This window comes from Jaculus jaculus, chromosome 11, assembly GCF_020740685.1.
Source record: "Jaculus jaculus isolate mJacJac1 chromosome 11, mJacJac1.mat.Y.cur, whole genome shotgun sequence".
In the NCBI taxonomy this organism is placed as follows: domain Eukaryota; kingdom Metazoa; phylum Chordata; class Mammalia; order Rodentia; family Dipodidae; genus Jaculus; species Jaculus jaculus.
This window is the reverse complement of record NC_059112.1, coordinates 40,258,933-40,282,473: the sequence shown is the minus strand read 5'-3', so window position 1 is coordinate 40,282,473 and position 23,541 is coordinate 40,258,933. Positions and strand designations below refer to the sequence as shown.

Sequence of the window (23,541 nt, the reverse complement as noted above, 5' to 3'; positions counted from 1 at the left end):
TCCCCTCTAGAGCAAGGAGCCGCTCTGTCACCCTCTGGGGTGTGGGAAGCCCTTTATAGAACCAAGTCAGGGTTCTGAGGACACTCAGGAGGACAGGCACTCTGCTGTCAGGAAGATCACTAGGGGTCTCCCCCTTGTGGGAGGGGTGGTGCAATGAGCTGAGGGAGAAGGGGGAAGAAGGGATGGGGAAAAAGTGAACAGAACAGTAGCTTTGGAAGCAAGCAGATGTGTGTTTCATTTCTGGCTTTGCTGACCTGCAGCAGTGTGTTCTTGGCTCTCCTTGAACCTGTCTAAACGCGACTTTCTTCATGTGTGGAGCAAATATGATGTACTTCAACAAAAAGATGGAAGAAGGGGCCATCCATGGCGGTGCCATGAAATCATGTTCAGTGAGAGCCAGGGGGAAAAAAGAGCAGGGCAGGAGTAAGACTTTCTCTTGTGTTCAAGATGCTCTCACAGACGTCAGCAGCATACCTGCAAGGCCAGCAAATAAAGCATCCCTTTCTTTTTCTTTCTTTCTTTTTATTTTTATTTATTTATTTATTTTTTTTCTTTGAGGTAGGGTATCACTCTAGCACCGGCTGACCTGGAATCCACTATGTAGTCTCAGGGTGGCCTCAAACTCTCAGTGATCCTCCTACCTCTGCCTCCCGAGTGCTGGGATTAAAGGCGTGCACCCCCACACCTGGCATCATTTTTATTTTAATTGTTTTCTAGTGCTGGGAATGGAACACAGGGCCCAGACTCCACTGCTGAGCTACATCTCCAGCTCAGTGAGGCATCTTTATTATCTTCTGTGGATGTTAAAAGGCCAATAAGGGGCTATATGTGTCCAGCCTCACATTATAGAGGAGGGTGCAGGTCTTTGAAGTTCAGTGCTGCAGTGATCCTCAGAAACAACTGGGTGAAAGATGGAAAAATATGTTAAAAAGTGTGGGGGATGCACGTTACTATATTTAGACAACATTATTTTTTTTTATTAAGTAGAAACTTTGTGTGAATACATCATATGTTAGTACCATCATTTCCCACCTCCCTGCCCTCATTCTGCTAAGGGCCCTCCCCAGTGGGGTTGCTGGGACTCACTATGGGGTTGTGGGTTATGAGATGGGAGAGTGGCAGGCAATCATTGTAAGGGGTGAGGGCAGTGCCTCTGGACATTCCCTTCCACTCTGTGACTCTTACATTCTTTCCATCCCCTCTTCCACAAAACTCCCTGAGCCGAGGTGGGTATGTTTTAAGTCTATTTAGTGGTGTGCTCTCATCAGGTCTGGATGTCTGCTTTGGTGCCTTTTGAGTATCCTCAGTGTGTGTCTCCATGACCCTGGCACTGGTCAACAGGTTCGCCATTGAAGCAGCACTCTTGCTCATCTCCCCAATTCCTCTGTGGTTTCCTCTGGGCCCAGAAAATGAATTCTTGTTCCAGCAGAGGGAAAGGCCCTGAGAATGAAAAATCTGGGGTTGGAGAGATGGCTTAGTGATTAAGGCATTTGCCTGCAAAGCCAAAGAACGCAGGTTCTATTCCCCAGAGCCCACATCAGCCCGATGCACAAGGTGGCACATGCATCTGGAGTTTGTTTGCAGTGGCTGGAGGCCTTGGCGCACCCATTCGATCTCTCTTCTCTCTATCTCTCTGTACATGTAAGTAAATATTTTTTTTTAAAAAGAGAGAAATCTGGTTTGTGGAGATCATCTCACTCTCCCAAACTCAATGGCAATAATCTCTTGATTGCAGCTGAAAGCAGGCTGCTATCTCTTGCCCAAAAGGTTCGCGTCCTTCTGTGCCATAGCCTTCTGCTGACAGCAGTCCATTTCTTCTAAACTCAACCTTGCACAAGTTCTCAGGACACAGGAACAACACAGCTAGTCTCTCACACCAACTGCCTCTAGCCTGGACAATGTTCTTTCTTCCTGCACAGGTCTTTCTGCATTGAGTTCTTTCAACTCAGACCAAAATGGTCCATCAAACTCTGCCTACAGCAGTATAAGATGGCTCTTAGGACAAGGTTTCAAATCTTTCCACATTCTTCCCACAAATTAGTTCCAAAAGGTCAAAAGCCACACAGTTAGATTTCAAGAAGCAACAACCCCACTCCTCTGGTACTAAAATTTACATTAGGGCTGGAGAGATGGCAGTTAAGGTGCTTGCCTGTGAAGCCTGAGGAACCAGTTTCGCTTCGCCAGAACCCATGTAAGCCAGATGCAATAGTGACGCATGTGTCTAGAGTTTGTTTGTGTTGGCTAGAGATCATTCTCTCTCTCTTTCTCTTCTCCTCTCTCTAATAAATAAATAAATAGATAAATAAATAAATAAATAAATAAATAAATAAAATCTTTATTAGTCAGGGTCCTGTAGAGAAACAGAACCAGTAGAATGAATTGGTATTAAAAGGGGACTTGCAGCTGGAGAGATGGCTTAGTGGTTAAGGTACTTGCCTACGAAGCCTAAGAATGCATGTTCAAGCCGGGCATGGTGGCGCACGCCTTTAATCCCAGCACTCGGGAGGCAGAGGTAGGAGGATTGCCATGAGTTCAAGGCCACCCTGAGATGACAGAGTTAATTCCAGGTCAGCCTGGCCCAGAGTGAGACCCTACCTCGAAAAACAAAACAAACAAACAAAAAAAAAAAAAAACCAAAAGAATGCATGTTCAAATCTCCAGGTCCCATATAGCCAGATGCATAGTGACACAAGAGTGCAATGTTGCTCATGTGCTCAAGGGGGCGCACATGTCTGGAGTTCATTCACAGATGCTAAAAAGCCCTGGCACTCCCATTCTCTCTCTTTGCCTCTTTCTCTCTCAAACAATAAAAATAAAAGGGGGGAGGATTTATAATAGCCATCTGCAGGCTTGAGAGTCAAAGAACCTAGTAACTGCTCACTCTTAGGAATCTTCAGCACTCCAACTCTGGCACTGGAAGTCTGGAGGCTTTTTGGTGGGCTGCTGGTCTTAAGTCCTCATTAGAAGGCTGATGAAACTTGACTCCAATACCAATGAAAGGCAACTGAACACAATAGATGCCTGTATGAGCGATCAGTGGGCCACAGGCAGGTTAAAGACACTCACCAGTAAGCAGCTTAGGCAGCCAGGTGAAAATAGGAACCTTGTCCTCTCAGAGCTTTCTTAGAGATAGCCCACAACTGGGAGGGCTGCCCACTCTGGAGGAAGGATTCACTGTGGAGGAGGGCCTCCCCCTTTAGTCAGTCCTTCCTGGAGACCTGCCCAAGGGGAATGTCTTGTGGGTTCTTCATGGGGTTTACAAGCAAGTGCCTTTAACCACTGAGCAATCTCCCCAGCCCTCACACTGCAGTTCATTCAATTTATTTATTTGAGAGACAGAGAGAGAGAGAGAGAGAGAGAGAGAGAGAGAGAGAGAGAGAGACAGAGAGAATATGTGGGCCGGGGCCTCTAGCTGCTGCAATCGGAGTCCAGATGCATGCACCACTTTGTGCATCTGGCTTATATGGGTACTAGGGAATCAAACCTGGGACATTAGGCTTTGCAGGTGAACGCGTTAACTGTTGTCATCTCTCCAGCACTCACAGTGGGGTTTCTAAGCAACAGTCTTTGTAAAATAGGATTTAAATGAAATTTGATAAAAATTAAGAAGATGAGATGAGCCTGTTGGTAATGATGGGCACTCATATATTCCTTTGAAGGAAGCTATTAACTATGTTTATGGGCTACTATTAATTTTGTACATCTCTGAATTTTATTACTTTTTTTTTTTTTTTTGGTTTTTCAAGGTAGGGTCTCACTCTCGTCCAGGTTGACCTGGAATTCACTATGTAGTCTCAGGGTGGTCTTGAACTCAGGGCAATTCACCTACCACTGCCTCCTGAGTGCTGGAATTAAGGATGTGCACCACCATGCCCGGATATTACTTTTTTTTTCGGGGGGTTGTTTGAGGTAGAGTCTCATTTTAGCTCAGGCTGACCTGGAATTCACTATGTAGTCTCAGGGTAGCCCTGAACTCATGGTGATCCTCCTACCTCCGCTTCCCGAATGCTGGGATTAAAGGCATGCACCACCATGCCCAGCCCTCATATTTTTAATATAGGGAATTACTACGTATCCTAAGCTGTCCTTAAAGTCATGATCCTCCTGCCTCATCCTCCTGAGTTAACATTAGAATTACAGATATGCACCGCTGTACCTTGCTTGCTTACTTCTTTGAATTTTCTAGTCATGTTTATATGCTACTTCCCCCACCACCCCAATTCTTGCAGGGTTTAAGCTGGATGTGGTGGTGCACACCTTTTATCCCAGCACTCTGGAGGTGGAGGCAGAGGTAGGAGGATCACTGTGATTTTGAGGCCACCATGAGGCTACATAGTGAATTCCAGGTCAGCCTGGGCTAGAGAGAGATACTACCTCAACACCCCCTCCACCCACACAAATCCCACAGAAGCTCAAAAACCAATTCTAGCAGGGGTTAATGAGAGGGAAGATAATGGATCCCTTTTTACTCTCCTTTTTATTTATGTATGTTTGCATCAGTGAATAAATATCCTCTAAAAGGACCACTCACAAAGAAACTCATGATCCAGGTTGGTTATTTTGAAAACACTTGAAAGCATAAAGAACAGATTTGCCGTTCCTTGCAACGTTTTCCCTGCAGACACAGTCATCATTATTAACGTCTTGACAAAAATTCTTCCAATCTTTTTTTCTGTCTCTTTTAATAAAATTGAGTTATAATTGATGTTCAGCTTTGTACTTCATTTCTTTTGCTTAATAAGACATTCCAAACACTTTCCATGGCATTAAATATTCTTTAAACGGCGTGCTTTGTAATGGTTGCGTAGTGGTGCATGTGGATATGTATGGATGTGTGCGTATAGGATATAATCAAATTGGGTGAGCCACATTTAAGCCCTGACAGGAAGTTAGACACTTCCTCATTTGATGCTTCTGACTTAGCTATACCCATCTTCAGGAGACAGCTGAAGGTCACTGATATACGTATGACACAGGGCATGGTGTTGAAGGCAGCCAGTGGCTAACCTGGGTCTCTAGCTCACATCCTATTATAAAATTCAACTTATTACCTGCGGCACCCCTGGCAAGCACTCTACCACTGAGATAATCCTCGGCCCTCCAACTGTTATTTTTGTGTTAACTACAGTTAAGCAGCCTCCAAAATACTTATTTATGACATCTCTTATCACTGGGCGAGCAATTGCTTTCAATGTAAAGGAAGTTTTGCAGATGTGTGTATGCACTATGAGTGTGTGTGTACATGATTGTGTGCGTGTGGGTGCACCTGTGTGTGCACACATGCAGAGGTCAGAGGCGAAGTTGAGTATTTTCCTCAATTGCTTTCCATCTCACCCTTGTTTTAAAAAAATATTTATTTATTTGCAAGCAGAGAGGGATAGAGAGAAGAGAGAGAATGGATGAGTGTGCCAGGGCCTCCAGCTGCTGAAAACAAACTGCAGACGCATATGCCACTTTGTACATCTGGCTTTACATGGGTGCTGGAGAACTGAACCCCGCTCGCTAGGCTTTGCAGTCAAGTGCCTTAACTGCTGAGCCATCTCTCCAGTCCCATCTTACCTTTTGAAATAAAATCACTTCTGAAACCTAGATCTCGCCAATTCAGTTAAACCAGCTAGCCAGCAAGCCCCAGGGGTTTCCTATCTCCCCTGGAACTACAGGCACGCACAGCCATGGCAGATGTGGATGTTGGTGTAGGGAATTCGAATTCAGCTCTTCTTGCACACTTGCGTAGCAAGTGCTTTATGGATTGAACCATATCCCCAGTCTGCTCTCAATTTTTTTGCTGTCTTGAACACTGTGAAGAATATTCTTGTTCCCACAGCCTTGGTCACATCTCAGAAATTTTTGCTTAGGCTTAATTTATAGGAGTGGAAATTATCTGATCAAAACAAGAGCAAATATCTTAGCTTCTTATGACGTATTGCCAGTGGTCACCAGCCCTTTCTCAGGCCTGCAGTGGCACTATGGGAAGGCCCAAGGTGAAGGGTGACCCAAGGGGCCGAGGGCTGGGCAAGCACAGCTTTCCTAGGTCCAGGCCTGACTAAAGCTCATTGACATTGTCCTCTTCATAATGTCATTCAGCCCCCACCTGGTGCCCCAAGAATTTTCTTGAGTTTTCCTGCAATGTCATTATGATCTATCCACAGAGTCTGGTAGACAGGGTGACCAAGGGTGCCTATGACACTGTGTGAGACACTATGTGTCTCACCTCAGCTTGGCACTATTTCAAATGTCAAGTGCACTTGGCCTGGAGCTTTCTTAGCCTTTATTTATTGAGAGAGAATAAATTGGCACACCAGGGACTCCAACCACTACAATCGAACTCGAGATGCATATGCCACCTTGTGCACATGAGCGACCTTGTGCATGCATCACGTCTGGCTTATGTGGGTTCTGGGGAGTTGAAGCTGGGTCCTTAGGCTTCACAGGCAAGTGGCTGAACTGCTAAGCCATCTCTCTAGCCCATCAGTTTTTAAGTTTTAAATCCACATGCACTTAATTTATGAGACTTAAAGGGAAATTTAATCCATATGTGTGTGGTTCATCTTAACTTACTGCATGGCTCTAATAGCATCTTTTATTGCTTCTCTTAAATAAGAATGTGTGTGTGTGTGTGTGTGTGTGTGTGTGTGTGTGTGTGTATAGTCGTATAGCCTCAGGAAGATGACCGCCATGGGGAAGGGCAGACACCTTAGCATTCATTAAGATGCTCTTGCAAGCCAAAGGGTGGCAGAGAGGCCCTGGTTACTGGGGAAGTCATCTCTCCTTGGCTTTATTAGCCTAATTTTGGAGTTCACCTCTACCACAGTGAGATGCCAGGAAGCTCAGGGGCAACTCACATGCTTACATTTTCTTATTAAAAAATTAATTGATGAGCTCTGTAACTCCCCAATTTTGTTCTTAATAAGATGAGGTAACTTTGTAAGTCAAGATAATTCCATTTAAAAGTGGCCCAAATGACATTTTCTTAAGTCATTTCAACTTGGTGGTGGTGTTTTTATAGTTTCCATTAAGTTTTATTCTTTTCTTATTCTCATTTCTCTCTTTTTTTATTGTGGAAAATTTTATACATTCAGAAAATGGGAAGAATTCTACTGTAAAGACATACACATAACATTTTAATACTGCAGGTTAACTTCTTGTCCCATAGGTTCTATTTCACATCAGTCTATCTCCCAATTTTTTAAAAATTTTTTTGTTTATTTTTATTTATTTATTTGACAGTGACAGACAGAGAGAGAAAGAGGCAGAGAGTGAGAGAGAGAGAAAGAATGGACATGGCAGGGCTTCCAGCCACTGCAAACGAACTCCAGATACGTGCGCCCCTTGTGCATCTGGCTAATGTGGGTCCTGGGGAACTGAGCCTCAAACCAGAGTCCTTAGACTTCACAGGCAAGCGCTTAACTGCTAAGCCATCTCTCCAGCCCCTATCTCCCAATTTTAAAAACATTATTTATTTACCTGAGGGGGTAGAGAGAAAGAGGGACAGAGTGGGCACGCCAGTGCTTTCAGCTGCTGCAAATGAACTCCAGATGCATGTGCCACCTTGTGCATCTGGCCTACATGGGTCCTGGGGTATCAAACCTGGGTCCTTTGGCTTTGCAGGCAAGCCGCTTAACTACTAAGTGATCCCTCAAGCTCCTAGCATTTTAAAAAATATTTTAGATTTAATTTAATTAATTTATATTATAAGAGTGAGAAAGGGAGAGAATGGGCACGCCAGGGCCTCCAGCCGCTGCAAACAAACTTCTGACGCATGTACCACCATGTGCATGTGGCTTACATGTATCCTGGGAATTTAACCTGGGTCCTTAGGTTTCGTGGACAAGCACCTTAACAGCTAAGCCATCTCTCCAGCTGTATCTCTCAAGTTTTAAATGTGTTTCTAACTTAAGTTGTAGATTTCAGCAAACTTCATTTCTCAGCATTTTAGCATGCAGATCATAATTAAGATTCAATATTTATTGACATTGTCTTTTTCAGATGAGATTCATGTATGTGATCTCCACACATCTTAACCATCCAGTGGGCTTGATATATACATTTACCCAAGCAACTCAAATCACTTTGGGATATATGGAAAATTTTCATCACTACAGAAACTTCCTCTATGGCCTCACCAGCCCTTGCCCCAGACGATCACTGATCTGCATTTTATCCTTATAGATTATCCTTATATAGTTAGATTACTTTTGGAATTTTATTAGTGGAATCATTATGAACTATTTATTATATATATAATTTATATGTGGTATACATGTGTGTATATGTGTGGATGCACACATAAGTGAATATACATGTGTGTATGTATGCATTGGAAGCCAGATGTCAACATTGGCTGTCTTCCCTTATCTCTATCCACTTTATTACTGAGGCAGGATCTCTCACTGTACCCAGAGCTCACAGATTCAGCTGGTCTAGCTAGCCAGTGTGTCTCAGGGATCCACTTGCTTCTGCCTCCTGACTGAGCAGTGGGATTATAGGTGCCCACCACCATGTCTATTACAAGTGCCTGTCACATGTCCATTACATAAAGGTGCCTGTCACATGCCTGGCTTTAATGAGCAGCTTCTCCTTCCTGATGCTGCATTACTGCATGTGCCTGTGCGGAGCCACCTGCGTGACCAGTTAGGAATGTTCTCCAACAGGCCAAGGCTTGGTCATTTGCAGTAGGCTTTCTGCTATTTGTAACCACATATCTCCTGCTGAGAACAAACTTACTGAAAATTGGTCTCTCATGCCTTATGTGATAAGTTGGAATTTCTCTTTAACACATGAAAATGGAAGAGGAAACACTCTACTGAAAATGATAACCTAGTTAAAGCCTTGTGGGAATAGAATGAAGGGTGCTATGGGGCCCTTCTTCTTAATAAAGTAACATTTAGAAATGATATTTGTGGGCAGGAGAGATGGCTTAGCAGTTAAGGCACTTGCCTATGAACCCTAAGAACCAAGGTTCAATTCTCCAGGTCCCACGTAAGCCAGATTCATATGGTGGCACACATGCCTGGAGTTTGTTTGCAGTAGCTAGAGGACCTGGTGCACCCATTCTCTCTTTCTCTCCCTCTGTCTCTAATAAATAAAGAAAAAAAAAAAGAAATGATACCAGAAAAATCAAGTTGTACTTGGAAAACAGTCTTTCACTATTTGAGTCACTTTGTTGCTTCCCAGAAGCCCATGGGCCTGTCCTATGATGAACACACTAAGAGTTTGTCATCTCAGTACTCCCAGCATGAATGAGGTTCTACTGTTCTGTAAGGAAGAGTCCTGGACCTTGAGTAGGGAGCTCTGGGTCCAGCTGCAGTGCAGGAGGTGGAGTGAGTCAGCAATGGGTGGTACTCTTCCTCACTAGCTAAGACCAGGCAATGGCTTATAGAATGTCTCTGTTTTTGTCAAAAATCTGGTGGCTGTAGCTGTGTGGATTTATATCTGGGTCCACTATCCTATTACATTGATCTATGTGCTGTCTGTTTTGTGTGTGTGTGTGTGTTAGTATCATGTGGTGTTTGTTATTAGGCTCTCTGGTATAATGAATTGATAGTTCCAGTATTGTCCTTTCTGCTCAGTCAAAATGGCATCATTAAGAAATCAAGGGCTGGAGGAATGGCTTAGTGGTTAAGGAACGTGCCTGCAAAACCAAAGGACCCAGGTTTGATTCCCCAGGACTCACATAAGTCAGATGCACAAAGTGGTGCATGCGTCTGGAGTTTGCTTGCAGTGGCTGAAGGCTCTGGAGCACCCATTCTCTCTAGTTTGTCTGTCTGTCTATCATCTATGTATCTATGTATCTATCTACTTCTATCTCTCTCTTAAATAAATAAAAATAAAATGTATATTTTAAATATTTTTTGTTCATTTTTTATTTATTTATTTGAGAGCGACAGACACAGAGAGAAAGACAGATAGAGGGAGAGAGAGAGAATGGGCGCGCCAGGGCTTCCAGCCTCTGCAAACGAACTCCAGACGCGTGCGCCCCCTTGTGCATCTGGCTAACGTGGGACCTGGGGAACCGAGCCTTGAACTGGGTCCTTAGGCTTCACAGGCAAGCGCTTAACCGCTAAGCCATCTCTCCAGCCCTAAATATATATATTTTAAAAAAGGCATCACTCTTAAAAAAAAAAAAAAAAAGGAAGTCAAGCACAACAAATGCTGCAAGGTTATGGAGCAAAGGGAATGCTTTTCTCCTGCCGGTGGGAATGTGAAGTAGCACAGCCCCGATGGAAATCCGCATAGAGGTGCCTCACCAAACTCAAACTCGGAATACCATGTGACGCCGCTATTCATTCCCAGCTCTTTACCTAGAGGACTCCAAGTCAACATATCGCAGAGATACTTGCTATTGATGTTCATGACAGGACTATTCACAATTGCTAAGCTCTGGAACTGACCTAGGTGTCCAATAACAGAGCAACAGACAAGGAAAATGTGATGCATATATAAATAACATCTTATCTCTTTTAAATTTATTTTTTTATTGTTGACAACTTCTATAGTTATAGACAAACCATGATAATTTCCCCTTACTTCCCCCTTCACAACTCCACTCTCCATCCTATCCCATCCCCCTCTCAATCAGTCTCTCTTTTGTCTGATGTCGTCATCTTTTCCTCCTATTATACTGGTCTTCTGCAGATAGTTCCAGGCACTGTGAGGTCATGGATACCCAGGCCACTTTGTGTCTGGAAGAGGGCATTGTAAGGAGTCTTCCCCTTCCTTTGGCTCTTACATTCTTTCCACCACTTCTTCGCAGTGGACCCTGAGCCTTGGAAGGTGTGAGAGAGATGGTTCAGCACTGAGCACTCCTCTGACAAACAACATCTTTTCATCCATGAAGAAGAACAAAGTTAGGTTCTTTTGTAGGAAAATGGATGTAAGCCAATACTACCACATTGAGTTACATCAGTCTCAAAAAGACAAATACACCATGCTTTCTCTCATTTGTGGTTCTAGATGTTTATATAGATATATGACATGAAAATGAAAGTGAAACCGTGCAGGGGACTGAAGGGGACTAATGGGAGGGGGAGGAACAGGAGGGACATGGTCAAAGCACAGGATGTACTTGAATGAAATGTCCTCAGGATTGTACATCAGTAAGAAAAAAAGATGAACCACCCTGTAAATGGACTCAAGGATAAAAATCATATGATCATCTCAAGAGACATAGGAAAAGCTTTTGACAAAATTCAACATCCCAGCCAGGTGTGGTGGCACACACCTTTAATCCCAGCACTTGGGAAGCAGAGGTAGGGGGATCACCATGAGTTCAAGGACACCCTGAGACTACACAGTGAATTCCAGGTCAGTCTGAGCTAGAGTGATACTCTACCTCAAAAAACAAAAATGAAAAACAAGCTGGAAGTGGTGGTGCACTTGGGAGGCAGAGGTAGGAAGATTGGCCATGAGTTCGAGGCCACCCCAAGACTACAGAGTGAATTCCAGGTCAGCCTGAGTTAGAGTGAGACCCTACTTTGACAAACCAAACCAAAACAAAACCAAAACAACAAACAAAATCCAACATCCTTTCATGATAAAAGTCCTAAAGAAACTGGGCATAGAAGAAACATATCTCAACATGATAAAGTCTATTTATGATAAACCTACAGCCAACATTATACTAAATGGGAAAAAAAAAACTTGAAGCATTTCCACTAAAATCAGGAACAAGACTAAGGCATCCACTTTCTCCACTTTTATTTAATATAGTACCCAGAAGTCATAGCAATAGCAATAATAAAGAAGATACAAAGTAAGTGGGTACAACTAGGAATGGATGAAATCAAATTTATTGCTGTTTGCAGATGAAATGATTCTATGCCTAAGGGACTCTAAAAACTCTACCAGAAAGCTGTTAGAGCTGATAAAATGCTTTCAGCAAAGTAGCAGGATAAAAAATTAACACAAAGAAATCAGTAGCCTTTCTGTATATCAATAATAAACGCACCGAGGATGAAACCAGGGAAACACTCCCATTCGTAACTGCCTCAAAAAAAAAAAAAAAAAACTTTTGGAATAAACCTAACCAAGGAAGTGAAGGATCTCTATAATAAAAAGTTTAAAACCCTCAAAAGACAAATTGCAGAAGACACTAGGCGATGGAAAGACATCTGTGGTGGTTTGATTCAGGTGTTCCTCAGAAATTTATGTCTTCTGAATGCTAGGTCCCCAGCAGGTGACAATTTGAGAATTGGAACCTCTTGGAGGCAGGGTATTGTTGGGGGCAGGCTTATGGATGTTATAGCCAGCTCCCCTTTGCCAGTATTTGGCACACTCTCCTGTTGCTATTGTTCACATGCTGTTGGCATGATATCCACCCTCTGCTCATGCCACTGGGTTTTCCCCTGCAATCATAGAGCTTCTCCTCTAGACTGTAAGCCAAAATAGACCCTTTCCTCCCACAGGCTGCTCTTGGTCCATGTTTTCTGCCAGCAATGTGAAGCTGACTGCAACAACATCTCATGTTCTTAAATTGGAAGAATGAATATTGTGAAAATGTCTACCTTACCAAAAGCAATCTACAGATTTAATGCTGTCTCCATCAAAATCCCAATGGCATTCTTCACTGAAAAACAATCCTAAAATTAATTTGAAAGCATAAAAAAACACTCAAGTAGCCAAAGCATTACTGAGCAACAAAAAAAAGGCTGGGGGTGGCGGTTTACCACTATGCCTTCTCTTAAGATACATTACAGAGCCATTGTAATAAAAGCAGCATGGCACTGGCACAGAACCAGGCATGAGGATTAAAAGAACAGAATAGAGGACACAAATATAAACCTAGGTAGCTCTAGCTGTCTGATTTTTTGTTTTGTTTTAATTTTATTATTATTATTATTTTTATTTATTTTGATTTTCTGAGGTAGGGTCTCACATTAGCTCAGGCTTACCTGGAATTCACCATGTAGTCTCAGGTTGGTCTTGAACTCTAAGCGATCCTCCTACCTCTGCCTCTCAAGTGCTGGGATTAAAGGCATGCACCATCATGCCCAGCTAGCTATCTGATTTTTTTTTTTTGACAAAAAGATCAAAAATATTCCCTGAAGAAAAAACAGCCACTTTTACAAATTGTACTGGCAAAACTGGGTATCTTGATATAGAAGGATGAAAATAGATCCTTATCTTTCTCCATGCACAAGAATCAAGTCCATATGGATCAAAGACCTTAATATCAGACCTGAAACCCTGAAACTGTCAGTGGAAAAATTAGGGGGAAAAACTTTAACACAGTGGCATAGAAAACAACTTTTTGAATATAACTCCACTTGCTCAGGAAGTAAAACCACTGATGAACCATTGGGACCTCATGGAATTAAAAAGCTTTTGTACAGCAAAGGACAGTGTGAATAGAGCAATATGGCAATCTACAGAATGAGAGAAAATCTTTGCCAGCTATATGTCTGATGGAGGATTAATATCTAGGATATACAAAGAGCTCAAAAACTAAATAACAAGATATCAAACAAATGGGCTACAGAAACTAAACCAAGAATTCTCAAAAGAAGAAATACAAATGGACAATAGACACCTAAGAATATATTCAACATCCTTAGCCATCAGGGATATGCAAACTACTTTGAGATTCCATCCCATTCCTGTCAGAAGGGCTATCATCAAGAAAACAAATGACAATAAATGCTGGTAAGGATGTGGGGAAAGAAGAAAACTTCTCTATTGTTGGAACCATAAACTGGTACAACTATTGCAGAAATCAATGTGGAGGTTCCTGAGACAGCTTAAAATAGATTTATCAGGGCTGAAGAGATGGCTTAGTGGTTAAGCACTTGCCTGTGAAGTCTAAGGATACCAGTTTGAGGCTCAATTCCCCAGGCCCCACGTTAGTCAGATGCACAAGGGGGCGCACGTGTCTGGAGTTCATTTGCAGTTGCTGGAGGCCCTCTCCCTCTCTCTATCTGCCTCTTTCTCTCTCTGTCACTCTCAAGTAAATAAATAAAATAACAAAAAAATTTAAAAAATAGATTTATCATAATATCTAATAACTCTTCCTCTCCTTGGCACATACCCTCAGGACTTGCCACACTATTGTAGAGCTACTTGCTCATCTTTGTTTATTGCTACTTCATCTACAACAGCTAGGAAATGGAACCAGCCTAGATGCTCATCAACTAATGAAAAAAATAATGAAGATGTAACATATTTACCTAATGGAGTTCTATTCAGCAGTAAAGAAAAGCAAAATGATGAAATTTGCAAGGAAATGGATGGAGTTTGAAAATACACTAAGTGAGGCAACCCAGGCTCAGAAAGTCATATGTCACATGTTCTTTCTCATATGTGGACCTTGGATTCAAATGTTTAGATTTGTATGTGAATTGGAGTAAGTCAGTAGTAGAGGCCAGGAAGCTAGGAAGGGGCCATGAAAGAGGGAGGAGAGGGGAGGACTTAAGATGGGGGTATTGCAGTTATGTAAGCAGGAGGACAGAATACTAGGGGTGACATGATCTAAGTAGGGTCAGGGAGGAGTTTGAAGAGAGGACTGGTGGAAAGAGGTTTATTAAAAGTTTAAAATGTCATGAATAAGCCATATGGAAACCTACTTCTTTTCTTTTTTTTTTTCCTTTCTTTTATTTTTATTTTTTGAGGTAGGGTCTTGCTCTAGCCCAGGGTGACCTGAAATTTACTATGTAGTCTCACAGCAAACCTCCTACCTCTGCCTCCCAGGATTAAAAGCATGTGCCACCAAACGTGGCAGAAACCTCATTCTTTTCTAGCTAAATAATATGTATGTTTAAAAGTAGAGTTTGGCAGCTAGAGAGATGGCTTAGTGGCTAAGGTGCTTGCCTGCGAAGCCTAAGGATTTATGTGTGACTCTCCAGGTACCATGTAAGCCAGACGCACAGTGACACAAGCATGCAGTGTCGTACATGCACACAAGGAGGCACACACATCTGGAGTTTGATTGCAGCAGCTTGAGGTCCTGGTGTGCCAATGCTTGCTCTCTCTCTCTCTCTCTCTCTCTCTCTTGGGCTTGCCTCAAAAAGAAAAAAAAAAAAGTAGAGTTTGGGTAGAGGCACCCTTTTGGGGGTGTATGATGCTGTGCCCGGATTATTACTAGAACATTTCAGTGCCAGGGTGGGATACCTTCTTTTTTTTTTTTTTATTTTTATTAGCATTTTCCATGATTATAAAAAAAATCCCATGTTAATTCCCTCCCTCCCCCCCCCACACTTTCTCCTACCTTCTAATGAATTGTTGGTTTGTGAGACCTCTGATGCCCCAAAACATTACAAGCTATTGCCAAGGCTCTTGGTTGACCGCCAGAACTGGGTAGTGAGGACCTATTGCTGAAAACACAATATGTTTGGGCTGCAGGTCACTGAGAAATCAAGCTGGAGCTGAGCTGAAGACCTCCACTCTATTGACTAGGTATCAACATGTAGCCTTTTGAGGAGGAAACATCATCTACAGTCTTAACCAGCAGTGGACCCTGTAAGACGAATGGCTGTCCAACCAGGCCAAATATACCAACTGGTGCAGTGTTGGCACATCTGTTATGGAGGAAACCAACTGATCCAACTGATTGGACTTGAGGCCCGCTCCATGGGAGGGAATTCCTGCCTCGCACTGAAAAACTAGCCACAAGCCTATGGCTAGGAAGGTCATAACCCCTAAGGGGGCACCTACTACTGTTGACTGCCTCTTTATAATATTTATTTATTTATAATTTATATAAATTATGCCCACTCAGACTGCCCTCTAAATACTCATGGTTATACCCACATATTAATGTACTCTTACTTTTGGTTACAGAAACTTCTCTTTTCAGATGGTGGTGACCACTGGAGTGACTCAAAACTCACCAAAGTGCCAAGAAGAAATGACAATGATTGTTTAACACCAAGAGAGACATCTTCCCCCCCCCCCCAAGGTAGGGTCTCACTCTAGCCCAGGCTGACCTGGAATTCACTATGTAGTCTCAGGGTAGCCCTGAACTCACAGCGATCCTCCTACCTCTGCCTCCCGAGTGTTGGAATTAAAGGTGTGTCCACCATGCCCAGCTTAAGTGAGACATCTCTATCACACCCTCCAAGACTCAGGGGCCATTGCAGAAGGGGTGGCAGAAGGAATGTAAGAGCCAAATGTAGGGGAGGAGTTCTTACAGTACTGTCTTCTGGACCATGGTATTCATTGAGAGAGAGACAGGGAGAGGGAGATAGAGAAAAGAGGCAGCTATAGGGAGAACGGGTATGCCAGGGCCCCCAGCTACTGCAAACAAACTCCAGATGCATGCACCACCTTGTGTATCAGGCTTATGTGGGTCTTTGGGAGGCAAACCTGGGTCCTTTGGCTTTGCAGGCCAGCACCTTAACTGTTAAGCCATCTTTTCAGCCCTGAATTTTTTTATTGACAACTTTTATGTTTATAGACAATAAATCATGATAATTCCCTCCCCTCCTCCACTTTCCCTTTCACAAATCCACCCTCCAACATATCTCCTCCCCCTCTCAATTAGTCTCTTCTTTATTTTGTTGTCATCATCTTTTCCTCAGATTATGAGGGTCTTGTGTAGGGGGTACCGGGCACTGAGAGGTTATGGATGTCCAGGCCATTTTGTGCCTGGAAGAGTGCATTGTAAGCAGTCCTACCCTTCCTTTGGTTCTTACACGCTTTCTGCCACCTCTTTCACACTGGACCGTTAGCCTTAGATGGTGTGGTAGAGATATCTCCATGCTGAGCACTCCTCTGTCACTTCTTCTCATCACCATGCTGCCTTTTGAGTCACCCCAGTGGTCACCACCATCTGAAAAGAGAAGCTTCTCTAACTAAAAGTGAGAGTAGCATTAATATATGGGTATAAAAGTTAAGAAAAGTGCTTTCAGGGCAGTTTGGTGAGCATAATATATACATTTAGCTAGACAGCAGCAGACATTACACCCCTAGGGCTCATGACCACCCATGCCACAGGCTTTTGACTAAGTTTTCAGTACCAGGCATGTATTCCCTCTCATGGACAGTGCCTTCAGTCCAATTAGAGAGTGATTGGCTTTCTCCATAAACAATATGCCACTATTGTACCCATTGGCTAATTTGGCCTGTCTGGCCAAACTTAAGGCTTGCAATGTCCAGTGTTGTTTATCAACATTGATGATTTCTCTCTCCCATTGAGTGGCATGCAGCATAGCTTTTTTCTAGCTTTCTGTCAGTTGGTCCACAGGAAGGAGGTTTTTAACTCAGTTCCAGCTTGATTTCTCAGTGACATGGCAGCCCAAGCATGTGGAGTCTTCAGCAATAGGGTCTTACCATCTATTCCTGATAGGAAACCAAGAGCCTTGGAAATGGCCTATAATGTTTTAGGGGCATCAGGGACTTCACTGGCTGACAACTCACTGGAAGGTATCCCATTCCTGGCACTGAAATTTTTCTAGTAACAGTCTATAGCTTCTGGGGGTACCATTGTCCATAAAGGTAGTTTCCACATGGCTTATTCATAATAGCTTAGATTTTGATCAACCCTCCTCTCATCCTTCCTTTACTCAGTCCCTTCCCCTGACCTCATTTAGGTCATTCCATCCCCAGTAATCTGTTTATTTAGTTACAGATATACAAAACCATCCCCTTAAGTCCTCCCCTCTCCTCCCTCCTTGATAACCCCTTTCTAGCATACTGGCCTCTGCCACCAATTTTTACTCCAACTCACATACCAGTCTAAACACCTGTAGCTAGGATCCACATATGAGAGAGAACATGAGGCATTTGGCTTTCTAGGCCTGGGTTACCTCACTTAGTATAATCCTTTCCAGGAAAACAATAAATATTTTCAATTACTGATCAAATACTCTTTTTTCACTTCTTTCTGCCATTAAGAAATATTTTATTCATTTATTAATTTGAGAGACAGGCAGATAGAGAAAGGAGAGAGAGAATGAGTGGGTGTGCCAGGACCTCCAGCCACTGCAAATAAACTCTACATGCAGGTGCCACCTTGTACCTCTGGCTTAGGTGGGTACTGGGCATCTCTCCAGCCCCTGAGAACCAGTTCTTTTTTTAAATTATTTATTTATTTATTTGAGAGCGACAGACACAGAGAGAAAGACAGGTAGAGGGAGAGAGAGAGAATGGGCGCGCCAGGGCTTCCAGCCTCTGCAAACGAACTCCAGACGCGTGCGCCCCCTTGTGCATCTGGCTAACGTGGGACCTGGGGAACCGAGCCTCAAACCGGGGTCCTCAGGCTTCACAGGCAAGCGCTTAACCGCTAAGCCATCTCTCCAGCCCAAGAACCAGTTTTTAATAGTATAATGAAGAGCAAGTCATGGCAATTTTGGTACAATGAAAACGAAAAATAGGAGCTATTCCCACATTTTAAAAATATTTTTATCTATTTGAGAGAGAGAGAGAGAGAAAGAGAGAGAGAGAGAGAGAGAGAGAGAACAGGTGTGCCAGGGCCTTCAACTACTGCAAACAAACTACAGATGCATGCACCACTTTGTGCATCTGGCTTACGTGGACCCTGGAGAATTGAACCTGAGTCCTTTGGCTTTTCGGGCAAGTGCTTTAACTGCTAAGCCATCTCTCCTACTCCCTTTTTTTTCTTTGAGGTAGTGTCTCACTGTAGTCCAGGCTGACCTGGAATTCACTATGCACTCTCAGGGTGACCTTGAACTCATAGAGATCCTTCTAACTTTGCCTCCAGAGTTTTGGGATTAAAGGTGTGAGCCACCACACTTGACATTTTTTTTTTTTTTGGCAGAGCTTTGCATATCTTTACATTATATTTCCAGTGAGCCTGCAAGGGAAAGTATTTAAAAACAAAGCACAACCTCAGCATTCCACCTTAATGAGTTTCTTCACTGTCCCCAGGTTTATTTTACACAGTCCTCGCACCAATGTGTTTATGATGTGCTCCTGGCTTTCTGTGTAAATGTTTGCGGACACTCCTTTCTTTGCTACATAAGTTTCCATATTGAATGAATGTACCGAACCACACAATTAAAACACATTTAGAATAAGAAAATGAGTAATAAAATAAAGTGCATAAATTAAAGTTTGATTCCTTCCCCTAATGTTGACCCCTGGGCAGCATTCTGTTTGTGTCAAGATTAACATGGCCTGGGAACACAGATTCAGGTTACTCCAAGTATGTTCTTCCCTGAAGTTTTTATAGCTAAAAAATAAACAAAAGTAATAAATCAAGAGACTTGCAAAATATTTTATTTATTTATTTGTCCCCCGCATTCTCTCTCTCTCATAAATAAATAAATTATGGCCATACATGAGTGTATTAAAATCATGTCAGGAAAACTAGGGCCTAGACCTTAAAGCACACTAGTCCACGGAGAGGGCAAGCCCTCACCTAGACCCCTGAAGAGGAGTACACCCAACACTGTGATGGCTGTGGCCTCCCCAGAACTGTCTTCTGACTACCTGACGTGTGCATCGGGGGACCAACAGGCACAGAACCCCTGGTCGTCCCCAGAGCTTCAGCTCAGCTCCTTTCCCACCACCCACCATCCATCCACCTGTCCATTCATCCGAACCTGGTTGTGACCTCACCTCGGTGGCTCCCGTGGTCCCATGACCCGCTTTTACAGCTTGCCTAGATGGTGAGGCAGGGCTCAAATCTGTGGCCCTGTGACTTGCCTCTGGTGTCCCTCACCCATTGCCCCCCAGTGGTTCTAACATAATAAGTACAGGAAAATGGTCTTAGCAAATAAGCATGCACAGTTTTCCATCCTTTAACTTGTGTGTGGATTTGTGAACTCACCACCATGATCCAGTTCTCTGAACTCTTCTTATCCTTAGCCATCCTCCGGACCCAACTTGCCATCCTTACTCCTGGGAGCCACTCACCTGGTTGTCATCCTGATTACTTCGTCATTTTCAGGATGTTTATATGAACAATATGATATAGTATACATCCTGGTGACTGATTTTGATTTTCTTTTAAATATTTTAATTTATGGATTTGAGAAAGAAATAAACATGGAGAGAGAGAGAGAGAGAGAGAGAGTGAGTGAGTGAGAATGACCATGCCAGGGCCTTCAGCCACTGCAAATGAACTCCGGATGCATGCACCACCTTGTGCATCTGGCTTGCATGAGTCCTGGGGAATTGAACCTGGGTCTTTTGGCTTTACAGGCAAGTGCCTTAACCACCAAGCAATCTCTCCAGGTCTGATTTTGATGTTTCATGATGGCCTTTACATCTCCCCTAGGTGTTGCTTATATCAGTACTTCTTTCCTTATGCTTAATTTCCCAGAATATCCTCACCCCAGTCCATTTATGGAAGGACATCTTGGTTGTTTCCAGCATTTGGTTTTCACAGGCTGCACAACTATGAATGGTCACGGTCTAGGCTGTGCATAGACATCAGGTGTGGTAGTTTGAATGTGTGTCCCTCTCCCCACAGACTTAGGTGGTTTATTAAAGACTGTAACTTGGATTTCCAGCTGCCTGCCTGAAAGAGGTGTCATTGTGGGTGGATCCTGGGATCCAACCCAGAGGTGTGTTTGGGGGCAGATCTGATTTCCAGCCTAAAGTTATGCAGAGAGCTCTGAGCTCTGTCCGGGTCTCTGCTGCTGACTGAGTGGGGTTCCCGGATCTCTGCTGCCCGTTTGTGCATGCTTAAGGTGCTGGCTGTTTGGGTGGTGATGTCTCTCTCTGCTTGGATTTATGAATGGGAGCCATTGATGGAACTTCCCTTGGATCTGTAAGCTGAAATAAACCCTTCCTGTTAATTGTGCCTGGTCAGGATGTTCATCCCAGCCGCGTGGAGCTGACTACAACATGAAGTTTTACATCTCTGGGACAAACGTCTAATGGTACAATGCCCAGCATGTTTAATTTTTCCTTTTTTGTGTTTGTTCTTTTTCTAAAACTTTATGTTGATAACTTCCATACATGTGAGCAGTATGTCATCATTGTTGCAGTTTCCTTTTTTTTTTAATATTTTTATTTATTTATTTGCAAGTAGAGAGAGAGAGAGAGAGAGAGAGAAGGGAGAGAGGCAGAGAATGGGTGATCAGGGCCTTCAGCCACTGCTAATGAACTCCAGACACATGTGCCACTTTGTGCATCTGGCTTTTTATGTGGGTACTGGAGAAACAAACCTGGGTCATTAGGCAAGTGCCTTACCTGCTGAGCCATCTCTTTCTTGCTTTATTTCTTTTTTTTTTTTTTTTCAAAACATTTATTTTTTATTTGAGGGGAGGGAGGGAGGGAGGGGGGAGGGAAAGAATGGGCACGCCAGGGCCTCCAGCCACTGCAAACACACTCCAGATGCATGTGCCCCCTTGTGCATCTGGCTTATGTGGGTCCTGGAGAATCGAGCCTCGAACCAGGGTCCTTAGGCTTCACAGGCAAGCACTTAACCGCTAAGCCATCTCTCCAACCCCTAAAAGTCTTTTTTTTAATGCTAACTTTTATTTAGAATGCCATTTTATGCTATAATAGCCCACTTTTTCCAGTGAAAAACATATCAGTGAGACATAAGGGAGAGTGTGTTTGCTATAGCATTGTTGCAGTCCGGTTCGCATTGCTGGTAGAAATCACCCAACCAATAGCAGCTTCTGGGAAAAAGAGTTTTATTTTGACTTACAGGCTTGAGGAGAAGCTCCACGATGGCAGGGGGAAACGATGGCATGAGCAGAGGGTGGACATCATCCCCTGGCCAATATAAGGTGGACCATAGCAACAGGAGAGTGTGCCAAACACTGGCATGGGGACACTGGCTATAAAGCCCATAAGCCCGCCCCCAACAATACACTCCCTCCAGGAGGCATTATTTCCCAATATCCATCAGCTGGGAACCTAGCATTCAGAACACCTAAGTTTATGGGGGACACCTGAATCAAACCACCACAAGCATTAACTATACAATATAAAAACACTTGGTAACTTTTAAAACACATAAAGGGCTGGGGTCGTGGGGGAAAGAGCACTTGCTGGCCAAGCATGAGGACCTAAATTCAATTCTCAGAACCCATGTAAAAGGCCATGTGTGGCTGTGCATTTTTGTACCCTAATGCTGAGGAGGACAGAGACAGAATGATCACTGGGGCTCCTTAGCCAGCCAGTTTAATGATGACAACAAACAAACAAAAAATGTGAGTTCCAGTTTTAGTGAGTGAATCTGTCTCTGGGAAACAAAGCAGAAGAGCAATAGGGGAAAGTACTTGATCTTCTTCCCTGGCTTCCATAAATGTACACATGGGGCATATACATCTGTACTTACACTACACATAGTATGCACATACACACATATTAATAACGATAATATTAAAAGGCTTGCTCTCTGAATTATGTAAGTATGATATAATTTGAGCAGTCACTAAGGCTGTGAAGCCTACTAAAAACTAAATACAGTAAAACACCATTATCAGAAATAAGCTGGGGTGAGAGGAGGGAAATGGGGGAAAGATTAGTGGAAAGGTTGGCCAAAACTAGACATTATGAAAAAGCTATAGGGAAATGAGTTTCTTTGTTACCTAATTTAAAAATATAATTAAGGACTGGTGAGATAGCTCAGTGGTGAAGGCACTTACCTGTAATGCCTAATGACCTGGGTTCATTTCCCCAGTACTCATGTAAAGTCAGATGCACAAAGTGGTGCATATATCTGGAGTTGTAGAGGCAAGAGACCCTGGCACACCCATCCTCTCTCTCTCTTCCCTTGCAAATAAATAAAATATCTTAAAAACCATAATTAAGGCCCGGAGAGATAGCTCAGTGGTTAAGGTACTTGCCAGCAAAGCCAAAGGACCTGGGGTCAATTCGTCAGTATTCATGTAAAGTCAGATGCACAAGGTGATACATGCATCTGGAATTCATTTGCAGTGGCTAGAAGTCCTTGATGTGCCCATTCCCTCTCTCTATCTGCCTCTGCTTAAAAATATGGAACGCTTCACGAATTTGCGTGTCATCCTGGCGCAGGGGCCATGCTAATCTTCTCTGTATCGTTCCAATTTTAGTATATGCGCTGCCGAAGCGAGCACTCTTTTTTTTTTTTTTTAAATAGTGAAAAACTTTATTAAGAGTAAAGTGAAAGGAGGCATACACATCTTGAGTTTGTTCATTATTTATTTATTTATTTATTTGAGAGTGACAGACATAGAGAGAAAGACAGATAGAGGGAGAGAGAGAGAATGGGCGCGCCAGGGCAACCACTGCAAACGAACTCCAGACACATACGCCCCCTTGTGCATCTGGCTAACGTGGGACCTGGGGAACCGAGCCTCAAACTGGGGTCCTTAGGCTTCACAGGCAAGCGCTTAACCGCTAAGCCATCTCTCCAGCCCAACATCTTGAGTTTGTTTGCAGTGGTTGGAGGGCCTGGCACACCCATACTCTCTCTCCCTTTTTCTGACAAGTAAATAAATAAATAAAATAAAAATATTTTTTAAAAAGAGTAAGGGACAAGGGCTATAAAATAGTGATACAATTCTCCTGCAAGGTCTAAAAAGTCCTACCTTGACATTAGTGGAAAATTAATGAACTATGTCTTTTTTTCTGTCTGTTTATTTGGCATTTTATTTTGTTAAGTGTTCCATGACAATATAGGGTATTATCATTAGGAAAAACTGT

At 43.1% G+C, this 23,541-nt stretch overlaps 1 non-coding gene across 1 annotated transcript; it reads right to left on the bottom strand.

Moving 5' to 3' along the window:
* Window positions 1-22,845: 22,845 nt before the first annotated feature.
* LOC123453368 lies at window positions 22,846-22,952 on the bottom strand. Its single transcript, XR_006632761.1, has one exon. It is a non-coding gene; the product is annotated as a U6 spliceosomal RNA (small nuclear RNA).
* Between the last annotated feature and the right edge of the window lie 589 nt (window positions 22,953-23,541).